The sequence below is a fragment of the Rosa rugosa genome, chromosome 5 (genome assembly GCF_958449725.1).
Source record: "Rosa rugosa chromosome 5, drRosRugo1.1, whole genome shotgun sequence".
Taxonomy (NCBI): Eukaryota; Viridiplantae; Streptophyta; class Magnoliopsida; order Rosales; family Rosaceae; genus Rosa; species Rosa rugosa.
In genome coordinates, this window is record NC_084824.1 from 6669465 (window position 1) to 6680912 (window position 11448).

Sequence of the window (11448 nt, forward strand, 5' to 3'; positions counted from 1 at the left end):
GATGAGATGGATGAGGCTTTTCTGTTGTGGAAAAGAGAGAAGTTTTATCTTGTGAAAACTTCATGTGTAGGGAACCCAGTAAACATGAAATGTCCTGTTAAAACGCTAGCGCATTATATTGAATTTGATCCATGAAACGTCACTGTTAAAATGCTAGCGCATTATATTGATCCATAAATCATTTCGGTTCAGGACTTCAGATGGTCCTCCATAAAGACAAGCACATTTTATTCATGCCCTCTTAAGTATACTGCGATGTCGTGGTCTTCAGGCACCAAATTTGAATGGTAAAGAAGCAATAAGCAAGTTTAGCCTTTTCAAAGAGCGACTTACGAACCAATTAAAGAGAAAGCTAAGGGCCCTAACAGATACTACATCGAGGTGTCTTTGGAGTAAAGTGAATTTCAGTGGTTGGTACTTGGTAATCAGGACTAATACTTGTTAAAAGCAAAGGAAATTGCAACAAGAGACTAGGATTAATGATAGAAAGGGTGCTGCTGTTATTTATTCAACTTATACATCGATGATATCCTTTTATTCATGGCAATTCAACTTCATTTAGTCCATAGTTGCCTTCACCTTGGCCTGGGGAGGATTTTTGTCGCATATGCATTTGCCATCGACGCAGCGCCAGGGATATCCTTGACATACAGAACTGCAGTCTATCATACGAGGACACCGTAACTCCCCCCTTGCTTCAGCCACTGGCATCCTCCACAATGCCATACCTGAAAATATTTCATTCATGATTAGTCTAACCTAGCTCATTAATCAAATTCATACACAAACTAATCATCAATTCATCACAATCTAATAAGTTTGTGTTTTTGTTTTTGTGTGTGAAGGAGAAAGTGAGAGACAAACAAGTCATTGTAGCCAACAGAAGGAGCAATGAAGCTAACTTCACAGAAGGTTTTTTCTCCATAGAGTTTCTGGTGGTTTTCTGATGGCTATGAATCTCTGGATTTTCTGTAGGCAAAACACTTCATTGCAGTCACTCTTATAGGAGAGGGAGGGTGCGTATAACATGATAGTCAAAGTGGTTAATGGAAGGTCTAATCAATTTGAGACCTCAAGATATTCTCCACATTAATGATATCACGAGAATGACTCATTTGTTCAGCTTCGGCAAGACACTAGTGAATGGTTGATAGCAGTACGTCCAACTCATTTTCACAAGGGGCAGATTTATTTCCTATTCATACTCCTACAATTTGACAATTTATAATTTTAGGGATAAATGAATTGACCAAAATTTATTTTAAGTTTAAAATTCATCTTTTATATTGGATGCAATCTTTGACAATTTTTTTATTATTAATTGCGGATCTATGACTCACTTACCACATATTATTTATTTTCATTTCAATTTTGTCTAATTAATTGTATATTTTTGCATTCATATTATACCATTTTCTAATAAATGCGATAAATTGTCATCCCAATTAACATAATTAATGAACTAGCCTCTTAACACACGCTCACGCGTGTGTCAATTGGCCTTTTTAATTTTTTTTTTATACTTTATTTGTGTCTATAATATTTTGTTTGAGTTTTTATTAGTATTTCTAAAAAAAGAGTTTGTTTTAGTAATTTATCTAAAAAATGTTTATTTTTTATGAAATTATGAATAACTTTTTTTTTTCTTCAAAAAAAAAAAAGAATAACTTTTTGTTTAATAAGCAATTTTTTTATTTAAACTGCCAACTCAAAAAAACAAAAACAAAAAAAGAAACTGCCATTGCAGTTAACAAAACGTCTAAGATCATTTTGTTGTTGTAATTTCTTCAATTCAGTTTGCTGTTATATTTACTATTTTATCCTTCATGTGTTAAATTATAGATTTTTAGACTATAATCAAAGAAGGGTAAATTGTGGGTTTTTAAAAATTTAACCATAAGCCTTATTGGCTTAATTAATACTGATGTCAAACAAGATTTTATGGAATAACATAGGGTTCTTGACCCAAAGCACTAAAATTGACCAAACTTATCTCACTTACCCCAGCAACAAATTTTTATTCTCACTACCCCAATTTTTTTAAAAATGACAAATTTACCCTTAGCTTAATTAAACAACTTCACCAAATGCCACACAATATCCTCTCTCTCTCTTCAGATGCCGGATTTTTGTCTCTCTCCGCGTCGCTCCACTGTCGACAACATTGTCACCAATGAAGTTGTCTACAGTGACGGCGACGAAACCCTCAAATGCAGATCGCCACCATCCGCTTTGCGATCTCGTGAAGATCGTTGATGGTCCCGGACGGCAACGCGTCGATGACAATGTCGTAGTCTGTGATCGGTTGCGCCGTAGGGATCTGGTGCTCCTTGCCGTCGCCGATCACTCCTCCTCGTCTTCGTCGTCTTCAGCCCCCTAGTCAAACGACAAGTTACCATTTGACTCGCTCCGAAATGCGCGACTGAGCACGAGCGACTCGCCGCTGTGCTCCAGCCGGAACATGGTATGGTTCATCAGGTCTAGGGTCCTGAACTTGTACAAGACACGTGACATCCGATTTGGTGCCCAGAGTATGCAATGGGTGCCAAAATCAAATTTTTTTTATTTTTTATTTTTTAAGTAATGAGGCAGGAGGAGGAAAAAAAAAATTTGAATGTCTATTGGCGGGGGCTTTCCGCGCCCTCCGCATCAAAATTTCAATAATCAGATCTCTCTTTCTGGGTAAAATAGGGGCGGAAGGCAAAGAAAAGAAAAGAGACAAAAAAAAGAGAGGGTCCTATTGGGGCAATAGAGGTCTGTTAAATGTCTATTGGAGGGCAATAGACGCCTATTGAGGGGCAATAGACGTTTTGAATTGATGTAATCTTCTCGTTTTTTTTCTTTAATCAAAATTTTATTTGTCTAATTCAAAGAAGATTAGTTTACATTCCAGCGATTGAAAGTTCTATTGGGGGGTAATAGACGTTTTTAAATTGATATAGTCTCTTCATTTTTTTCTTTAATCAAAATTTTATTTGTCTAATTTTAGAAAGATTAATTCCCATTTCAGTGATCGAAACGTCTATTGGGGGCCAATAGACGTCTATTGTTTCTCTATTGGGGGCCAATAGACGTCTATTGTTTCTCTATTGGGGCAATAAACATTTCCGGTGAGGTTTTTTGAAAAGTCCAGTGGGCGGCCGCCGGTGACCGGGCTCCGGCGAAGTCTCATATGGTTTCTCTTTCTTCATTTTTTCTTTCTCTCTCTCTAAGTAACAAAGGGGTGAGGGTAAAATGGTATTAAAAAAAATTTAAAAAAATAAAATAAAATCTTAATGGGGTATTAGGGAAGACCTCTTTAGAGTGTTTTGGGTAAGAGGGAATTAAAAAAACTTAATGGGGTAAAGTGGGAAAAATATCTCTAGAAATGGAGTAACTCAATTTATTTTCTAAACAATTTTTTCTAAAATTATTATTTTTTAATTAAAGTTAATTATTAATGCATTAAACTTTTATAAACTCCGTATTTATTAGTTTAAGCAGCCGACAATCTCAACATTTTCTTTCTTTTTCCAAATAAATTATCTCCCCCCCCCCCAAAAAAAAAAAAAAAAAAATCCCATTCTTCCATGGCTATCTTTTATCAAATACAACTCATTTCTTTGTTTGCTTCTTTTTCTCTCCAAATGTGATTCTCCCTTCTTAGTTCATTTTTATGTCTTACTAATGTGACAATGTAAAATCAAATAAGCAACAAAGATTCATATGATTCTTAATTGGATCTAGCAATGTTTGATTTGATTGATTTTGTGTGATAATGATACTGAAGGAGTGATTAAACTTTAAATAAGACATTAATTCGATTATGAAAAAATAAAGATTAAATTTCATAAAAGAATCAGATCAAAGAAAAAAATTTCAGTTGAGACTCTCGTAAAGCGAATGGAGTAACCAATAGAGCACTCTTCACTATTTAGTGTTTGCTAGAATACACTGTTTTAGTTGAGACTCTTGTTATTATCTCAAGAAGTTCTCTTGATGCTTATTGTAATTCGGGATTTAGGCACTAAGTCCCCTCTATGTATTTTACAGTTTCATTAATCAAAGCTTGAGATTAGCTGCACCGGTCTTTTAAAAAAAAAAAAAAAAAAAAGTATATAAAACCCAGGAATCCACGATGAGCCCATGGGCCCATAAACGCTGAGTCGTTTACGGTCAAATTCATAGCCAATGACCATTTTGCCCATGGACTATTGGCAGGGCCACGTGTTGACAAAAATTTCCCAATTTGTTCCAAAACTGAAAACCCTAACCCCAGGCCCCCTATAAAGTCTTCTCTTTCACAAAAGAGGAAGAAAAGCAGACCACAAGCTGATAGATCTGCTTGTAAATTCCATATGTGTCCCTTTTTCTTGTTCCGTTTCTTTTCTCTGTAAATTCCTTAGGATTTGACGGGGATTGAGAAGTACAGGTATAATCTCATGCACCAGATAGCCCCTTGCTTCTTTGAAATATAGTTGCGAGGAAATTTCGAGCAAAAGGGTTTATGTGCAAGATTGAGTCTTTGGCATGAGTTGTGCAGTGGTTGAGAGGTTTTCTCCTGTACAACCATGATTTGCCTGAAAAAGAGTATATCTATAAGATTGGCAAAGCAAAATGATGAAGCTTTTTGAATCTGAATTTGATGTTGAATCATATATTATGCCTTCAAAGTTCTCTGATTGCTTGGCTAGATCTGCTATAATGCGAGATCTCATTTGATCTAATAGTTGGATGTTCTTGGTTATACATGCATAATCTTGTAGAGTTCTATAGGTACCCTCAGTTAATCTATTTTTCAATTTCTCATAGTTTTGTGTATAAACTGAATCTTCACAAACGAAAATAAAAGGATGAGATTCTTAGGTGCTGTTTTGATGTGGAAACTGGTCTTCAAATTGGTAGTACGTTATTGGTGCTATTGACGGGATTTGCTAGAGCCCAACATCACCCAATTGATTAGTTTATGATAATGCAAAAATTTATGTATGGGCTTGTGGTTGTGAATTTTGACAATTTAGAGTTATTTTCGTTGTATTGATCTTCGCTGGCTAATGAAAGCAGTTCAGGATTTGGGCACCAAAATTCATAGTCTGTAATGTATCTATGTTGCAGACTGTACGAGCATGGTGCAATATTGAAGTTATCTCTTTGCTTGTTCATAGCTACTCCTCATGTATTGTCATTCAACCATTGAGGAAGATCTAGCGAGAGAACATGTTGCCTTAATCAGTGTTCTTGATCTGATAGGGTACTTATTGATTAGTAACTTATGACTGAAAGTGTTATTGGCTTGTTTTATGAACCATCTAAAGCCATCATTGTCTTAGGCTTATGGTATTACACTATTACAAAGTATTTGACAATATATATCTATCTATGTTAGTGTAGCATGACATAAACTACTTGATGATAATGCAGATCATAAATTAGAAACAGAACAACTGTTTGTTACAAAATGTGATTGAAGAATAAGTAAAGTAAACAATGTGTTAAGTGGATCTCCCTCCTCCTTTTCTCCGGGCTTGGGACCGGCTGTGCAAATGACAAAATAACAAGCATTACACAGGCGGAGTTAAGATTTTTGTTGAGCCAAACATGTTTTTGGCTTTTTTTATTTAGGTGTCTATATTTTTTTTTTTTGTCTTTTTTGTTTTTTGTGTTTTTTTTTTGGTGTTTTCAGGCTTTGGTTTCGGGAGATGGCATAACCTACATAGTAAAATGGATATCTCATCTAGTTAAGACAGGCAGAAGACTATGGTAAAAGGCTAGCAAGGAAAAGGAAAAGGCCAACCAGCAAATCATGAGATATTGCTAGGGAGAAAAATACTTGTCATTAGGAAAAACGCGATTGCGGCTGAAGCACACCCAGTTTTCTCTATGATAGTTGCAGCATTTGGGTAGGAATGCCTTAAGAAAATTCCAGAGAAACAAGCTGCAAAAGCAATCGCCATGGCCACCCCAACAATGTGCCAAGCCGGTGAAATGTGTGATGACGTGTTGGTTTGAAAAGCAAGAGCGCAGCTGACAATGGCTTGAAATGTGAGACTGAGGATTGTCTTCCCCAAACTTAGTGGACTCTTCGGTTGGTTACTGTGCAACTCAATATGACAATCAGTAATAGAAACTGGCAAGTAATCTGATGCTTTTGGCTTCCACTGACTCTGAGCTACCCAGCAGCTGCAACTCCTAGTTTGAATAATAAGAGAGGTTAGAGAAGCCATGGATGGATGATGTAGTGTTCCCTATTCGCACTCGAAATGTCTGTGACTTTATAATGAAGCAACCAACGTTAGTGTTGGAAACCCGAAGCTTCATTGAAGCTTCTAAGTGGGTGCAAAGAGTTTGCTTTGTCTAATTTCTATGGTGCTCTGCTTTTGTAAACTTCCAACCGATAGGGCCCTGAGGCCGGCGGCCGGCCAAAGCAAAAGACAGTCACACAAGCATGAAGCGTGTTGCAAGCGCTTTGGATACTTGTGTCTCAATCGGCAATGTTTCCTATTCTCATTTGTTTTGTCAAAGATCACCGACCGTGCAAAATTTTCAGTTTTCCACACCGACCGTTGAGCTTTCAGTTCAGACTTGCACTTTTAATTTTGGGCAAATTACCAACAACTACAATTCTCATGCGGCCAAACTTTTCCTATAAAGACAGAAAGGGTATTATCAAGTGCTAATTACTCCTTGGTTTTCTATTTTCTTGTTGACTTTTAGAAACAACATTCGTTTCAAGCTTTTAGAAAAAAAATAAAACTAGCCTTCAACATGCCAACGTTTTTCACCTAACGGCTCCCTGCCTAACGGTTACTTTAACAGGCGGAATCACTGCTGCTTGTCTTAATCTTAGGTTTAAAACTGGGTTTTTTCTTTCTGGTAAATAATAGACCGAAAACTTCAGAATTTTAGCAAGATATAGACAGGATGTAAATAACAGACAGATAGGTTTATTAAGATGTTTTTTTTTTGACTTTGTCAAGGGGAACTCAAAGGCTTCCTAGGCCCAAGATAAACCCCTTCGGCGCATGTGAAATGCTCCAACTGTGCATTGCAGCACAGTGCCTAGGTTTATCAAGATGTTATATAAACATAACTAACAAATTGATAAAATAGATGGGCATCTGATTTTATTTATTCAAATATAAATACATGCTAGAGATCTAGAGCCTCATTCTTAGGTAAACAGCAAAAGCTGCTTAGCTCTCCATAAGAATGAGCGGATACTTACTTGAAAACAGAAAGCATACTACTTAGGAAGGAAAGAGCACACTTCTACTTGACTTTCTTACTTTTTGAGAGAAGACTCTTCTGCTCAATTTTCTGATGCTTACAACTGAAGCCTAAAGCTCCTTATATAGGGAGCGGAACTCAAACTAGAAAATGTACAGAACAACTCCGTGATTTCTGCTTTCCTGAGTGCTCCTGTTGGTAGAGGTCGGATGGGGAAAAGCAGATTCCTTTAGGTGAAATGTTTTTCACCTTCTTCTTTTTGAAAAGCAAAAACGACATTTGGGAAAAGTCCAAAAGTGCTTTCGGTGTTTTCTACACCTGCTGCTTCACATGTTCTCGTCTGTTTCTGAATTATGACCAAAGACAAAGGAGTTGTTATCTGTCTGGGCCATTCTGACTGTTGTTGCGTTATCCTCGACGTCTGTATCAACATACATTTTGTAGTGGTTGTCAGTTTCGAGTTTTTCTACCCACTGCATGCATGCCATTGTAGAGTCTATCTCTTTTCTGGTGAGAGATAGGAGCAGGTCACTGCTGACTACGTCAGGATGATCGTAAGCAGTGATAATTGTTTTTTCTCCTGCTGCCAGGAATGTATTGTTGATGTCTTTAGAGATGATCTTCTTAATGTATTCTAGGGCCATGGCCTTCATCCATGGGATGCTTGAGTTTGGCTGGCCATTGTACCCAACACAGGCGGGCTGAAGATATTGTCTTTGAATAATTCTCACATAATGATACAGAGAAATATATTCAACTTCACCATTTGCCTTTTTGACCCATTCCGGAGGGGTGGATCTGAATTTCAAGCGAAGTGTACAGTCATTTTTTCTTATGTTTTTGACTGTGTTGACAAGGATTGGAGGCAAGCCTCTGAGATCATCATTAGTTTTAGTCCACAGATTATGGACAAAACCATTTTCAACAAGCCAAAGCTTGTATTCTTGCGGATGTTCACTCTGAACATTTACCAGGTATCTTCCAACATAAGGTCCTGCAATGATGAAGAGGGTTGGAGGAACTCGATCCTCAGAATTATGGCTTCCTATCAGACAATGGAATTCATGCCAGTCTGATTCTTTGAGTGCTATGATAGGGATTCTAGCACTTTCAGGATCTTCTAGGAAGTGATTTTTTTCTTTCTTGACAACACTCTGCTGTGATTCTTCGAACTGTGGTCTTGCATTCTCGTAAAGTTCTTCAGCTAATGCAAAGAGGGCTGGAAACATTAGACCACTGCTTCTTTCCTGAAAGGCAAATAAAAGATTGTCCAGAATTGCCTTCTGGTGGTAAGCTAATCTCCTGCCAGTTCTGAACACAGGAGTCTCGAAAGTTCGAAGTTCATAATTGAAAACATTTATTACTCCAGTTGGAGTAGGTTTGCTTTTTGGCAAAGCAACAGCCGTCAACGGTCTTGATGAGCATTTACCGTCTGCCGTTTGAGACGGGCTAGCCAATCCTTTACCCTGGGATTGATCAGTTGTGGCTAAGCCTTTTGGACTTAGCAGGAATCTCTTGAGGATTTTTTCTTTGGGATCCTCATTGGTTTCATGTTCTTTCCTAGCTCTTCTGCTTCTGGGATTGCGACCTTCATCGTTGTCGTCATTTCTTCTACTGAACATGGCTAATTCCCTTGTTAAGGCGTCTGGAAGATAGTTCTTGTTTCCTGCAATTAATTCAACAACATAATCATATTGGTTAAGGAATAATTGCCAGTTAGCTAGTCTTCCTCTATCAGCAGCTTTATCAAGTTTGAAATTTTTGAAATTCTTTACTCTGGCACAATCGGTGCGGACAGTAAAAGGTTTTCCAAGGAAAGCTGGAGAGTTTAAAATTGTTTTCTTAACAGCCAAAATTTCTTTTTCCCCTGTGGGATAATTCAGTTCTGTAGGGCTGAACTTGCCACTACAAAATTTACAGATCTTTTCAATGTTAGTTCCAGGCGCTTTCGCCAGAACCACACCAGACCAATAATTATCGCTTGCATCTGTTTGGAGGATAATTTCATCATTCTCTTCTGGTTGTTGAAGAGGAGGGAGGTTTTTGCAGAGATTTTTTATCTGCTTCACAATTTTTTCATCGTCTTCAGTGAAGTTCCATTTTCTTTTGGAACTTGTTTTAGGAGATAACATTGCTGTTAACCCTGATATTTTTGGGATAAAATCTCTCCCATAATTAATGACACCAAGGAATTTCTCTAGACTCTTAGCATCAGGAATTCTATCTGGGAATTTCCAGATCTTCTCAAGGATATGAGGTTGGAGTTTTATCACTCCATTTTTTATATTTATTCCTAGGAAATCAACTTCATCAAGAATAAAGAAGATTTTCTTTTCACCTAGGATGATTCCATGCTGAACTATCAGCTTTACAACCTCGTGGAGGTGTTTCATGTGTTCTTCTCTGTTTTTGGAGAAGACAAGAATGTCATCTATGTAGACGACGCAAAACTCCGCAACATGCTTGAAGATATTATCCATTTTTGTCTGGAAGATTGAGGGAGCTTGCTTTAAACCAAAAGGCATCACTAACCATTCATAATGTCCTTGTGGTGTTCCAAATGTAGTGAGAGGGACACTCTCAGGATGCATTTTGACCTGCCAGAAACCCGACTTTGCATCAAATTTTGAAAAGACTTTAGCTCCTCTGAGCTGGTTGATCAATACTCTTACTTGAGCAATTTGATAACCGTCTTTGACAGTCTTTTTGTTGACATCTCTGTAGTCAATTACCATTCTAGCTTTTCCTCTTAGATTTTCTGCATGATTTCTCACGTAGAAAGCTGGAGCATGATGAGGGCTAGTGGACGGTTGAATTAATCTCTTGTTCAGGAGATCTTCAATGTTTTTTTTTAATTCTTTCTGGTCTTCCTCTTTGTACTGAGGAATGGCTTTGACATGACAGATAGCATTCATGTCATGTAATCTCAATTCACAGACCACTGGGTCTTTTTCCCAAAACTTCTGGGGGTCTACATCGATGTTTTGCTCGAGTAGTTTCTTGATTTTCTCAAGAGTGGGAATTTTCTGAGACTCAAGCTTATTCTGAAAGTGCTTGAGGTTATGCTCATGAATGAAACTAGCTTCTTCTTCTTCACTAGTTTCTTCTTCTTCTTCTTCAGAAGATTCTTCAACGAGTAATTCTTATTGTTGTTTGATTTGGAGTATGGGTTCAAATTTGGGTTTGTAGGGGGTAAGATCACCACTATTCTGTTGCGATCTCTGGTATTGTGTAGTAAAGTTTGGACCTACAATACTTTTGGCCTGAGTAAGCCTATCAGCCCGGAACACCCGTTCTCCTTTCCTGAAGCCTATTGCTTCTTCATCTTGAATAAATCTCTGTTGGAGAATGAAATCATTTCCCAACAAGAAATCTGCGCCTTGGCCTTCAGATTGCCAGACGTTGTGGATGATAAATGTTCCTCCACCAATGGTGATCTGAACATTTTTTGCTACTTTATTCATGGTGAGATGGCTTCCATCGAAAGTAACACCAGTAGCTGTTTTCTTTTCTTCTTTCCAGAGTTTTTCAGGAATTGCAAATCTTTTTGCAACTGTAAATCCTGATCCATTATCTACAAAGGCATGTAGATGATATTTTTTGTGATCAGGGAATTTTAGTCCAATCTCTATGTAGTTGCTGTATCTACTCGTAGAGACGACTTTTGATTGTTGAAGCTCATTTTCTTGAGCTTGTTCCTTAGGAATGAATGGCTTGCATTCTTCTGGAACAATTTCTGGTGGTTCGACCAGTTCAAAATTTAAATTTTCATCGGTTTTTTCTTCATCGATGATTTCTTCCTTCTTTTTTGAGGAAGATGGTTCCATAATTTTTTGGAACAAAGTTTCTACTTCTTTCTCTTTTTGTTCAGAGAAATATTCTTCATATTCTTGTTCAACCAGTTGGCTGGCAAGGCCATTCTTGGTTTTTCTTCTTGCTTCAGCTATGAAGCATTCTTTGTGATAAGTCTTTTTTGACTCTTCACAAAACATAGGGAGACCATTCTTTTCATGACATAAGCAGAAGTCACAAACGAATGTACCAGGGTTCACCTGATAAGAAGACATTAACGATTCTGTCTTGCTTTCTTCCCAGTTTTTGATTTTCAAAACATTCATTTGTCTAGATTCGAAGTACTCTACTTCAGAATCTGTCTCAGACTCAGAAGAATCTTCTTCTTCAGACCAGGCAGAGTAAACTGACCTGTCGTCTTCTTCTTCATCAGAATAGGCGATTTCGTAG

The 11448-nt window shown here is 37.4% G+C and overlaps 1 non-coding gene across 1 annotated transcript; it reads left to right on the forward strand.

Moving 5' to 3' along the window:
- The first annotated feature begins 4590 nt into the window (after positions 1 to 4590).
- On the forward strand, positions 4591 to 4666 carry LOC133713264 (small nucleolar RNA R160). Its single transcript, XR_009847930.1, has one exon. It is a non-coding gene; the product is annotated as a small nucleolar RNA R160 (small nucleolar RNA).
- The last annotated feature ends 6782 nt before the right edge of the window (positions 4667 to 11448 follow it).